Genomic DNA, 12751 nt, shown 5'->3' on the forward strand with positions numbered 1-12751 from the left:
TATATATATATATATATGGTTTTGTTTTTTTGGTTTTTTTTTTTTTTTTTTTGGTTGTTGTTGTTGTTTTGTTTTTTGTTTTTTTGGTATGTGGGTTTCATTGACTTTTCCCAAATCATAGTCTTTGGTTTCTGTAAGCTCAGCTCTACACCCTTGGACTCTACTGTGGATGCTGTCACCAGAACACAGAGGACTCAGCAGTGTCATTTGAGCAAGAGAAGGAATGTGATACCTCTGTAGGATGAGATGTGAAATAGATTGGCCCCCAATATCCAACAAGCCAGGCTCTGCTGTAGAAACAGGCACACTAAGGCTCAAGACAACATGGGGCATTGTGGTTCCATTCACCCAGCCCTTCACCCAGGTTCTCTTCTGAATATCAGCAAAGCTCCCGCATGAGCTCTGCAGACAACAGTGCAGGCTCTTACAGTGTACAGCAGTCTCCCCTCTATAGAAAGCTCATAAAAACTAGTGACTGGCACAGGATCTAGAATTCTGCTCTTCTCCCAACTCTTCTGTCCTTATTGTGCCAGCCTTCATCCAAGTTCCAGAACCACTTCCAGCTTTTGCAGTGAGGAATACTTTGACTTTGATCAGAGGATTAACAATGACTGTGAGGTAGTTCTCAGGAAAGAATATCTGGGCCCCAGGGTCAGCCTGGGCAAGGAAATTGAAGACACTGGTAAATATCACCTCTACCCAAACTCTCTTATGGCCAGGATTGTCTCCATAGGCTTTGATCTGCCTCTAATTACAATAAAGTGACATCTTTCTGTGTATAGTACTTCTTAGCTAGAAAAGCTAGACCATCTGGGGACCTGTAAAAATTGAAAACGTGTTTGTTGAAATGAGTATATGTACTTTGAGGGTCCTTTGATGAGTGTACGAACTTTGTTTTGTGAGGTTGTAGTTTGTGCAAGGTGCTGAGCTGGGGCTCAGAGGGTTGATTTTGTGTCCTCTCAAGGAACTTGTGATCATCTAGAGGCACTGGGACATGACACTAAGAGGGTGCAGGGAAAGGACTACCTTGAAGATAGGTTGGTAGGTGGAATAGGCACATGTGAGGACAAAGGTCTTCTTAGGGGTATGCTCTGCTCCTGTACTTTGCAGATACCTACATCTTTACACCTGGCCATGGGATGCTGCCCATGAGGCAGGGGAATCCATCACTCTTCCATTAGACAAAATCCTTTCTTAGGAAATAAAATCCTATTGGCCTTGGTTCTCAGGTGAGCAGAATACGTATTTGTTATATGAACTGATGAATCTAAGCCTTCACCAGCAGAGAACTGCTCTAAATACTGACTTTGCCCTCAATGAACTTAACTTTTGGAAATAGGTTAGACCAGTGATTATTCAGAAGTACCTTCATATCCTAGTGAGGGTCATCCTGGAGCTGGCTCTCAGCCTGAGAGAGCAAAAGGTTAAATATGTATGAATTTTGTGAGCCAGTGGTAAGCCCTTGGTACCTTCAGACCAGCCAGGAAGGAAGTAGTACACCAAGAAAATTCTCATACACTGCTCTTCAGGTTGTCTTATTTCATGTGCCAGTTTACCAACACATCACTGGTTTGACCACTGCATTTCTCAAGGCCTCAGTTTTCCCATCTGCTCATCTAGATAATGACACTAGTTTCCCAGGCAGGTTTGGAGGATTAAGTGAGAAAATTCATGGCAAGTGTGTGAAAAGTGACCAGCACATGGGAAGTTCTCAATACAAGGGAGGACACTTGGTTTGTGTTTATAAAGGGAAATGCCCTTTCCCATGGTCTAAAGAAGTTTAATTCAGAGGCCAATGATTTTCAAAAGGTCCATTTTTTCCAGAAGGAAAAGTACCATTATTATAGTGAATTTCTGTCATCTCCTAGAAGTTACCAAGCTCAAAATGTATTCCCGTATCTCAGAAAACCACAGAGATAATTCCCATGACTGAGGCTGGCATCCTGATGGTTCCCACCAGAAGGACTGAAAGATCCAATGAGTCACAGCCACTTTGAAGACCCAGGAATCTCAGTCACTACTGAGAGACTGACTGGTCAACAGGAAAAACCTGTAATGTGCCCTTTTATACAACGTTGTCCTGGTCTCCACTCAGCTGATCCCGTCCTCAGACCAGGTGCATGTGCATGTGCCCACCACTCTTTACTCTTTGACCTCTGTGCAGCTTTTGCTGGTACAAAACTGCCATAGTTCTCTGTGGTACTGCTATTTGACCAATATTATGACAAATTTTAAGATTCTTAAAGGGGATAGTCATTTTTGTTATTGAAGTCATGTGTCCTAGACTGTTCTTATATATCAGGAAGACTTCTATTAATTTTAATGCTAAAATTTACATTTAATTCCTTATCACTGTTGACAACAATCAATATGTGGAAGCAACCCAAGTGTCCATCAATCTATAAGTGCATCCAGAAAGTACATATATGCAATGGAATACTACAAAGCCTTAGAAAGGAAATGCTGTCATTTGCAACTGAAGAACATTATGTTAAGTGAAGTAAACCAGGAATAGAAAGACAAATATTATATGATCTCACTTATATGTGGATTCTAAAAAAGTTGAATACATAGAAGTCGAAAACAGGAAGGTGGTTACCAGATGCTGGAGGGAGGTAGAAAGAACAGCAGAGATGTTGATCAAAGGGTGCAAAGTTTCAGATGAATTGCAGAAATAACTTTAGTGATGTGTTTTACTGCATGTTGACCACAGGTAATGATAATGTCTTGTGTATTTCAGAATTGCTAAAATAGATTTTAAAAATTTTTACCCTCTCAATCCAAAAAGACAAATTAGGGAGGTGATAGAAATGTTCATTAGCTTGATTTAATCTTCTATTACATATATGTAGATCAAAATGTTATGCTGTACTCCATAATTACACATAATTATTATTTATCAATTAAAACTAAAATAAAAATTGAATTTTATTCTAATTATAAAAGCCATAGTTTTCTATAGAAATTTAGGAAAAAGGCCTTCATTTTAAATGATATGGATGCTTCAAGTTTGTTCAAATATGGCCATCTAGGTCTATTTTGGTGATGGGATAAGTAGGAAAGAGATGTAGGCCACATACCTCCTGTTCAGGAGCCTTTCTGGGAGGGGGCAGGAATGAACTAGAAATTTTCAGGGCACTTCTTTTCAGGGTAGGGCTATGCGTTGAATTATTTGATTATTCTTGAATTAAGTGATTTTCAATTGAATCAGTCTATAAGGAACCATGTGTTTCTTTCCCATTAATGATACAAACCAAACCATTTTAAAATGTACAGTGAGAAATATCTTCTTTGGGATTTATAAAACAAAAATTGTTCCATGATTTAAAACATGACTTATTCCCCTCCATTTAAACAATGTTCATAAGGAAAAAATGTCGACCAGAACAGCCGTGTAAAAAAATACCTGTTTGCAGATTTACTTTTATGTAATTTTGGTGTCCTATTTGTTACCATATTAAAGTCACCTAGTATTAAATTAAGAACCTATTTTTTAAAATAGCATGGAATCAGGGTGGGGGCTATTATTTCTATCAATAATGCCAAACATGGGCCTGGCTGAGTCTTTCCCACCAATCCACATTTCCCCATTATCCATGGTATTTAACCACCTTTGCTGTAGCTAAAGCACCATCTTGTGGTTCTGGACAGTATTAGTTACCAAAATTGAACTGCTTTGAGCCTTCCTCAGAATATCAGCATTCAAAATCCTTCCTGATAATCAGTGAAATCCCTGTGTTTGCAAGGCATGGTATAAATGTTTTTAGAACTCATCTGCATAGGTGGGAGTGAAAAATACATAAATAACATACCCTGTGACCTTTGGGTTTGATGTATTTTGTTTTGAATGACAGCTGGGTTTGTTGTTTATGACTGCTGTGTACCTTGGAGGAAATTCAATAAAGATCTTTATCAAATCACTTAAAAGAAATGGTATCCTGACTTCTAGAAATACTTGGAATAAACTTGAGACCTCTAGCAGAGAATTCATACTTTAACTTGAGACCTACAATCTGTAGGTTGATATAATCATTGAATTTTTTAACTAATATTTTTAAAAATTCAATAGTTGATATAGGTACTAGGAAATCAAAGTAGCTAAAAATATTAAAAGGCCCTTAGAATTCTGGGATATCTTTAAAGAGGGTGTATATTCCTGACTTGATTTTAAAGATTACAAGTTTATTGATGCTATAGGAACTTTTTTTGCAAGTATTTATTTTATCTACCACAAAAGGCAATAATTTTTCATTACATAAAATTGGAACAAAATAAATATAAAAAGGTGATACATTATTTATATTCCTACTGCTGTTAATATTTCATGAATTGTTTTCAGTTTTCCTTTTTATCATCTTATGTACCATAGTCCTCCCTTTGCCTAGATTGCTTTTCTTACAATTACCTACAGCCAACCATGGGCTAAAACTACTAAATGGAAAATTCTAGAAATAAACAATTCCTAAGTTTTAAATTGCATGCCATTCTGAATAGTGTGAAGAATTCTTGCTCCAGCTGCTCCATCCCTGCTCAGGGCAAGAATAACCCTTTATCCAGAACATCCACTCTACCTGCCTGTTAATCACTTAGATGCTATATGGATGACCAGCTAAGATATCATAGTATCAGTGTACATGTTCATATAAATTTTTTTACTTAATGGCCCCAAAGGGCAAGAGTAGTGATACTAACAATTTAGATATGCTAAAAAGAAGCCATTAAGTGTATCCTTTAAGTGAAATGGTGAAATTTAAAAAAAAAGATATTTTAAAGGCAAGATCACATTCATATAACATTTATTATAGTATATTGTTATAATTATTTTATTTTCTTATTAGTTATTACTCTAATTTGGATTTTGAATGTCTTCCAAAGGCCACCTGTTGCAGACTTAGTCACCATAGTGACACTATTTAGGTGATAGAGCCTAGGGGAAAGAAGTTTGATTATAGGAGTGTGCCCTTGAAGGGAATATTGGGGCCCTGATCCTTCTTTTGCTTGTGGCTTTCAGTGCTGGGTAATCTCCCCAGATTATGTGGCACCACATATAGCCCCCATTTACTCATTACAGGGCCTGATTCATTTCTGTGGGCTAAAGTGTAAATGGTGTTTCTTGATACCTTTTAGAATGTGAATGCTCTTGGGAAAGGGAATTCACTAAACTATTAGGAACATAAATAGCCTAATATGAACTAATTTATCAGGTCCCTCTCTCTCCTCTTTTTCTTCCACTTTTCTCTCTGTATTAATCAGGATTCACTAGAGCAACAGGACCATAGGATGTCTGTGTAATTATAAAAAGGATTTATTATTGACTCACGTGGTCTGAGACTGGGTTGTTGCATAGCAGCCATCTGTAGGCAGAGAACCAGAGAAGATTGTAGTTGCTCAGTCCAAGCCTCAAAACAAGAGGGATAATGGCACAGCCCCTGAAGGCCTTCCTAGAAGGTCCCTGGAGAGTTGTTATGAGTTCACATTAAGCATTTGAAGAAGCTAAGGCCTAATGCACCTGCTCAAGAAGAATCAGTCTTGTTCACAATGGCAGGCTTCTCATTTTGCTTTTTATGACATCTGGTTCCCTAGCCTACTGGTAGGGGCTGCCCAAATTTAGAGTAGGTCTCCCTCCCATTTGACCTACTCACATGCAAATCATCTCTGGAGACACCCTCTCAGGCATGCCCAGATGTGTGCTTTCCAAATGTTCTGTGTGTCTCTCAATCCAGTTAAATTGACAACAAAGATTATCATACCCTCTCTCCCTCCTTTTCTCTCTTCTTTTCTCCTCCATTGTTTTATGTATGTAAATGCTTTCAAAAGCTGGGTGTTGTATAAGGATTATGACAAACAGTAGTAAATCATGCATCTTGTGTCAAGAACCAGGGTTATGAGAAGAAGATTCCACTCTCATGACCTAACCACCTCCCAAAGTTCTCACTTCCTAACATTATTACCTTGGAAATGAAGGAAACATTATCAGTTGGATGGAACACAATGCTTAGAATAAATGATAGCATTTACTTTGGAGAGTGTCTTCCATCTCAATTTTAAAGGACTGTGCCATTGTTTTTGTAACATCAGTTATTGCTTATTCTAATTTTTTAAATCCTTTTTGTTACCTATTATTTATTTAGGGGATTTAAAAATCTATTCTTCAATTTGGGGTGCAGCTCAGAGGTGGAGAACTTACTGATATGCAGACCCTGGATTTATCCCCAGCACTCAAAAAACAAAACAAATACCTATTCTTTCTTTGTTTTCTGAGTGTTCACACTCATGTGCCTTTCCAGAGTCTTTTTTCACTTATTAGATTGAACTGGAAACTTTCAGTCCTGTTAAATCTTGAATTGTCTGATCATTTTCTCCCCTATATTTTCTCTACTCTAAATTTCTTAAATGTGTATTATTTTCTTATTGGACCCTCTGGAATAATCATTGAATTTTCTTACTATTTTTCTCCTACATCTTTTGTCATTGTTGTACATTTTGGGATATCATCACTTTATTATCTGACTCTTCCATTCAACTTTTTAATTTCTGTTCTCAGTTTTAATATCTATTAGGGAAAGATAAATGTAGAGTGTTCTTGTCTCATGAAACACTGAAGACATGATTTTTAAAAACTTGTATTCTAGTCCCTGTCTTTTTCTGAGTCCCTAAGTTTATTTGTCTGGTTTCTGTCTTTCAAGTTAAGGCAGATTTCCTCAAGTGCCTGGGGGTCCTTGGCTATCTTTGTTAAGGGTGAGTCTCTAAAAGAGGTTTTCAGGAGCTCTGTGCATGCAAGTGTGTGTCATGTAGTGACCAGTGGGCTTCACATTGCCGTGAGTTAGGCTGGCCACTTCACTTCTTCAGCTAACTCTCTCATGGGCCTCCCAGCAATGCAGGTGAAGAGTCCCAGCCCTTGAAGCTGGTGGGCCAGGGGCCAGTCCAATTCGGTCCACTTTGGAAGTGATCAACTCCCAAAGCAGCTGACCATTTCTGTACTCTCCTAACCTGCCTTCCCCTAGTTCGCTGGTTAAAACCATAGTTAATCAAGTGCCCGGGGTTAAATCCCTGGCACCAAAACAAAACAAAACGTGTCAAGAGGCCCCAAGAGGCTACTGCCATGGTGTGAGAAGTGGAAGATGGCTTACTGGTCAGAGGCACCAGTGGAGCCCAAGTCCCAGGTAAACAGACCTTTACTTTATAAACATTTGCAATTGCCACAAAAGATCAAACAAATCATTTACTGGGGCTTTGCGATAATAGTGTCCTTGGGAGCCAGAGCTGGAGAATTATGTGGGAAGTGACACCCTGATACAAGGAAGGCTTCTGTTAGGATTTGGATATGAGGTGTCCCCAAAAAACTCATGTGATGCAATGCAGGAGTGTTCAGAGGGGAAATGATTAGATTATAAGAGGTATAACCTCATCCATGGATTAATCCTTTTGATAAATAGTTCAAAAGGATTGCTCTACTGGGTGGTAACTGTAGACAGGGTAGGGTGTGGCTGGAGAAATTAGGTCACTGGTGGATGCCTTTAGAGTTAGTATTTTGTGCCACTCTGCTTTCTGGCTGCCATGAGCTAAGGTACTTTTCTCTGCTACACCCTTCTCCCATAATGTGCCACCTCACCTTGGGACCAGAGCCATGGAGTCAGCAGACCAGGGACTAAAACCTCTGAAACCATGAGCCAAAATAAACTTTTCCTCCTCTAAGGTGTTCTTCTCAGGTATTTTGGTCACCATAATGAACAGCTAATGAACATATTTTTCCTACCATTTACATGAATTCTCCACTTTGTATGGGGTGAAGGGGGGGCCCATAATACCTGAACCACTTTCTCCTGTGACTGTGTACTTTGTGCTGATAAGATGCCGAAGGGAAGGAAACACCACCTTACAACCTCCACTCTGTCCTCAATGTCACTGCCTCTCATCTCTGATGAGCTCTCTTACTGTAGATAGTATCTGAATAGAAATAACTCATCTTCCCTGTTTACTTAGAGGACTAATATTTCAGCCTCCACAATTTACAATTATCTGATCATTTGATGTGATGCAAAGCCAACACAAAGAAGAAGGTCCCTGTGTGTAAGTGGATTCTCTCTTACCCAGTGAGGGAAGATTCATTTACAGATTAAACCCAAACAAACACCAAGGGGCCAGCATGAGTCTGAGCAATTAATGCAAAGAAACACCCCATGGGTTATTGTTCCCCACCACAATCAAAGCCACTTGAAAGAAAAATGTTAAATTCAGTTATCAGTTAATTTATATCAGCCAAGTGTGTCACCCAATAGGATACAACACAAGACTAACTCAAATGCTGCATAACCTTCAGAATTTAAACTTCAATTATTAGGAAATATCTCAGCTTCCCTCACCCACTGCATGAAGGACAATTTGTTCATTTTATATACAGAAACCCAACAGCATACATGCAAGTTCTTTAGCCTTTGCCTTTTCCATCTTGGCAATGTGAACCATGGATTTTGGACCCAGGATGCTGCCCTCCCAGTGGTGAAGACTCTCATCACATGTCATAGGAGTTGGTTCCGATAGCTTCCACCAGCTGAGCCAGAGCTCCTTTGTCTTCTGAGTTACCCTGTGTGAAGGCAACCGTATCTTCCAGTGAACCATACATCCCAGCCTGGCCTTCTCCTCGATGATGCAGTAAAGGGACTCCCATCTTGTGACACAGGGCAGGCAGGAAGACAACCAGCTTGATTGGACCCACGTCATGTTCTGTCACCACCAGCTGAGACTTCTTGTTCTCCACCAAAGTGATGACAGTATTGACCTCTGCTCAAAGGACAGTCTCTTCATGGGGACATCCCCTTTGCCAGCAGCTTTCTTCTCAGCCCAGGCCAACAGCCTCTGCTTCTTCTGCTCATCTCTGGTCTGTACTTGTTGGCAAGCTTAAGCACCTGGGTGACTGTTTGGGTCAAAGGGCTGGGTGAACTAATTAATTGTGAAGGACTTTCAGCTGCTTATAGAGAATAGCCATTTGCTGCTGCAGCCAGATATAGCACGGCCAATTTACAAAGTGGGTAAGGTCCCTTTGCAGCTAAATGTTCTGTCCAATGCGGATGTTCTGTGTCATGTGTGTTTGTGTGTGTGTGTGTGTGTGTGTATGACTAACATTTTCTATTTATTCATTAATAAAAAGTGCACAGTACAAGCCCTTTATCCCAGTCCAGTACTCAGTAAAAGATTAACAATAAATTGGATGGCACATACATAATTTGCTTGGCATGATTTATACATTTAAAAACAACAATTTTTATTTAGCACATTACTTTTGCTTTTAACAAAGTAATCATCAGACATGGTAACAAATACATATAATTTTTCATTTAGAAATATTATAAGACTAACCCTAAGATAACAAAGTGTAACCCATTAATTGTAAACTATCTTCATTTTTCCTTCTTCAAGTTGCTGTTTCGTGTCTTAAACTGAACTGGTCAAATTTGAACACATTTCCATTTAGAGTGACAGACTTTCATTCAGAGCAATAGATTTTCAATGTTTCTTTGAAATTTTAAAACAGTAATTCCATATACAGTATCATATCACATAACACAGAGGTACTGACAGTAACCATGGAGTAAATGTACTTCAGTACACTGACTTTTCAGGAGTGCAGAGAATTTTTAAAAGCAAAAACCTGTTATGGCAAGATCACAATAAATCACTGAGTTGATCTTAAGGCAGGAGATGGAACGATCTTTATTCACCAACTGGCAGTCTGGATTCACCAGCCGGTGGGGCAGAAAGGCAGGCTGCAAGTCTGCACCTTTTGACCCCCTCCAAGGGTTAGAGTACACCTTTAATACCATAACTAAAGGATGTCAGAACATTAATCATAATTGACTATTGCTATGACAATCAGAAAATGGTTACTAACATTTAAACTAATGTTAGGGTACACTGCCCAAGAAAAGTGGAACCCAGAGGGAGAATATTATTACATTGTATAAGAATTGTCATTTTGTGTTGCCAAACATGCTATGCTAGGCAACTGTTGGGGTACAGAGGTGGAGTTTTCCCATGGGAGAAGCATTTCCTACATGACATGGAGTCTTAGGGTAAAATGGAATCTGTTTGGTCATTGTCCATATAGCCTGGCCCATAACAAACCCAGGACTACATATTTCACTAAGAACTTCTATTACTAACTTAATAGAAGATTTATATAGAAAAGGCTAATGTATTTAGATACAATGCCAATTAAGTGTATGTGGCAAAAATGAAAAATGAGAATTATGAATTCAAATTTTTCAGGTCTCTAATATTAGACATTTTTATCCATATTTTGGCCACTTCTTCAACAGAAGCCAGTTCTCAATTGTGAGTCACAGACTCAGTGAATATACCTGCATCTCTCCCAGGATTGGTTTTCTAGCATGTTAGGGAAGAGACCTTAGGATATATGGGTGAGTCTTCAATATCCAAGGAGTATGGGCAGATAAAGGACTGCAACAGGCAGTTAGCTCATATTTGCCATTCCAGACCTTTCTGCTTTAAATACTTTACTAGCTGTGGATAGAGGTGGAAAGGCTTCCAGTGGGCCACTGCAAGACAAATCTTTACTCTGTGGTGTTCATTTATCCAAGATTTAACTTACCTGTGTTAACATTACCCCTTAATCAGCACAAGTAATTAAGAGTTGGTTATATTATTTTAAGCAGTTAAGCATGAAACCAAGAAGCACAAGGAGGAATGCAAGCAGTCAATATTGGATTATATAATGAGATGATGCCTTTAAAATGTTTATGGCCTATAATGTCATCCTAATAAAGGGGGGAAACACCCTGTGAGTGTCACACAATAGTAACAGACTATTAAATAGTACAATAATATAGTGAAGCTTATTTAGTTCACACAAATAGTTTCTCAGATCTGTACAGTGAAAAGCTAGACTGACCTAGGAGTAAAAATCCTTACACTGATAACAAGATATCTTTTACTCCCATAAATCATATGTAATCAATTGTGAGGAAAAAATATTCCATAATCATGTGTGTTGTGCAGACACTATTTAATGCCATATGTATTTACTTTTTTGCCAAACTGAGCAAAAACAAAGTAAGCTTTTGCTTTTTATGCATTTCACAATTCACTTATATCAATGTTCCTTTCCACCCCAATTCATTCCATTACCCAACAGGAATAAGATAAAGGGTAAGAAAAGCATTCTTGTTTCTCATTTTCCCCCATTTTCCTTTGGAATAAACCAGGACTTCATTAATTTTTTTTTTTTGAAGTTGGAAGATAACAAAAGTCTCAAAATTTTCTTCAAATAAAATGAAGTAAATAAATAAATAGGCATTCAAATGTCACTAAGCTAGTAATCCCCAATATAGATATAAGATAGTTTCACTTTAACAGGGAAGTGTTGGAACAGAAGAGAGGCTTCCTGAGATGCAATCATTTACAAAATAAATTATATCTTCAGTTATTCCTGGATAGATTACTCCTGGCAAAAATGGAAAGAATGAACCTTTTCCCTCTTTTCATGAACCTTGTAAGACTAGGGTATAGTGACTGGCAAATGTCATATATTGGACTGTAAATCATCTACCATATTGATTAGTCATGTTTATTTAAAGTGTTCTCAGCTGGGGAGATAAGTCAGCAGTAGAGCATTTGCCTAGAATGCACTAGGCCTGGGGTTCAATGCCCAGACTGTAAAAAGCAAAACATTCTTAGCATTAGACTTTTTTTTTTTTTTTTTTTTTTTGCGGTACTGGGGATCAAACTCAGGGCCTTGTCCTTGCAAGGCAAGCACTCTACCAGCTGAGCTATCTCCCCAGCCCGCATTAGACATTTTTAATGGAAGTAAAAAAATTATTAAAATAACAAATTCACTTCTCCTATTCTAGCCACATAAGTTGGCTGCAATAAATGATATATATTTCAGTTCTAATTTGTAAAATATTCCAAGAATAACTAAAGTCCCAAGAACTAGAGAAAGCTGCCACCCACTAATAAACTACCAAAATAAATGTAAACACAGTGTGGTTCTCATCTTCTTTCATATAATCCCAGATAACCCCAAATAACTTTATAAATATCTTATGAAGACAAAAACTTTTAAAACCTATGAAAACCATTTATAATATTTAAATGCAGAAAACTCAAATTTCTTTCAACAAGGTCACAAATCACCCCAAAATTGTGGTCACACAAACAGAATGATTGGAATGTATAAAGTTTAGGACAACCAAAGAAGCCCCACATAACTTTTTAAATATAATCATTTACTCAAATATACTGTAAATGGGAATGGTGATAACACAGGAAGCAAAAATAAGTTTACAAGTAAAATTTCTAGAAGTTTATGAAAACAGTACCATCCCATATTGCAGATGCAAAATGAGAAACAGTTCTAATGGGGTTAAAAGTTCTCTTGGTTTTGCAAGGTGCTAACTGTTTCCACTTCCTACGTCACAAAGTTAGTCCCACAAGAGGAGCTGGTGGATCCTGTCCATTATGAGGACTGGTTGACTTTCCAAATAAATTGGATCCTTTTCAGTCAGGACGTCTCAACAAGAACAAGATAACCGCAATAACCTTTCAGGCTTTCAATATCATACTAATGCTGATGCCACTGTCACCAGAATCATGGTACACATTGACCTTCTCCTTGCGTGTTCATGACAGCAAACACATTCACTGGGATCAAATCCACCTTCTGCCATGATTCCCCAGTTTGAGTTACTTGATTGTTTAAATCCACCCAGACAACAACCCATGGGGCTGGAGG

At 38.2% G+C, this 12751-nt stretch overlaps 1 pseudogene across 1 annotated transcript; it reads right to left on the bottom strand.

The window, feature by feature from the left end:
* Positions 1-7919: 7919 nt before the first annotated feature.
* LOC306642611 (large ribosomal subunit protein eL8-like) lies at positions 7920-10621 on the bottom strand (annotated as a pseudogene). Its single transcript has 2 exons — positions 10610-10621; positions 7920-9046 (listed from the first exon to the last, which is right to left on the bottom strand). The product of its transcript is annotated as a large ribosomal subunit protein eL8-like (transcript).
* Between the last annotated feature and the right edge of the window lie 2130 nt (positions 10622-12751).

The sequence above is a fragment of the Sciurus vulgaris genome (genome assembly GCF_902686455.1).
Source record: "Sciurus vulgaris genome assembly, chromosome: 13".
Lineage (NCBI taxonomy): Eukaryota > Metazoa > Chordata > Mammalia > Rodentia > Sciuridae > Sciurus > Sciurus vulgaris.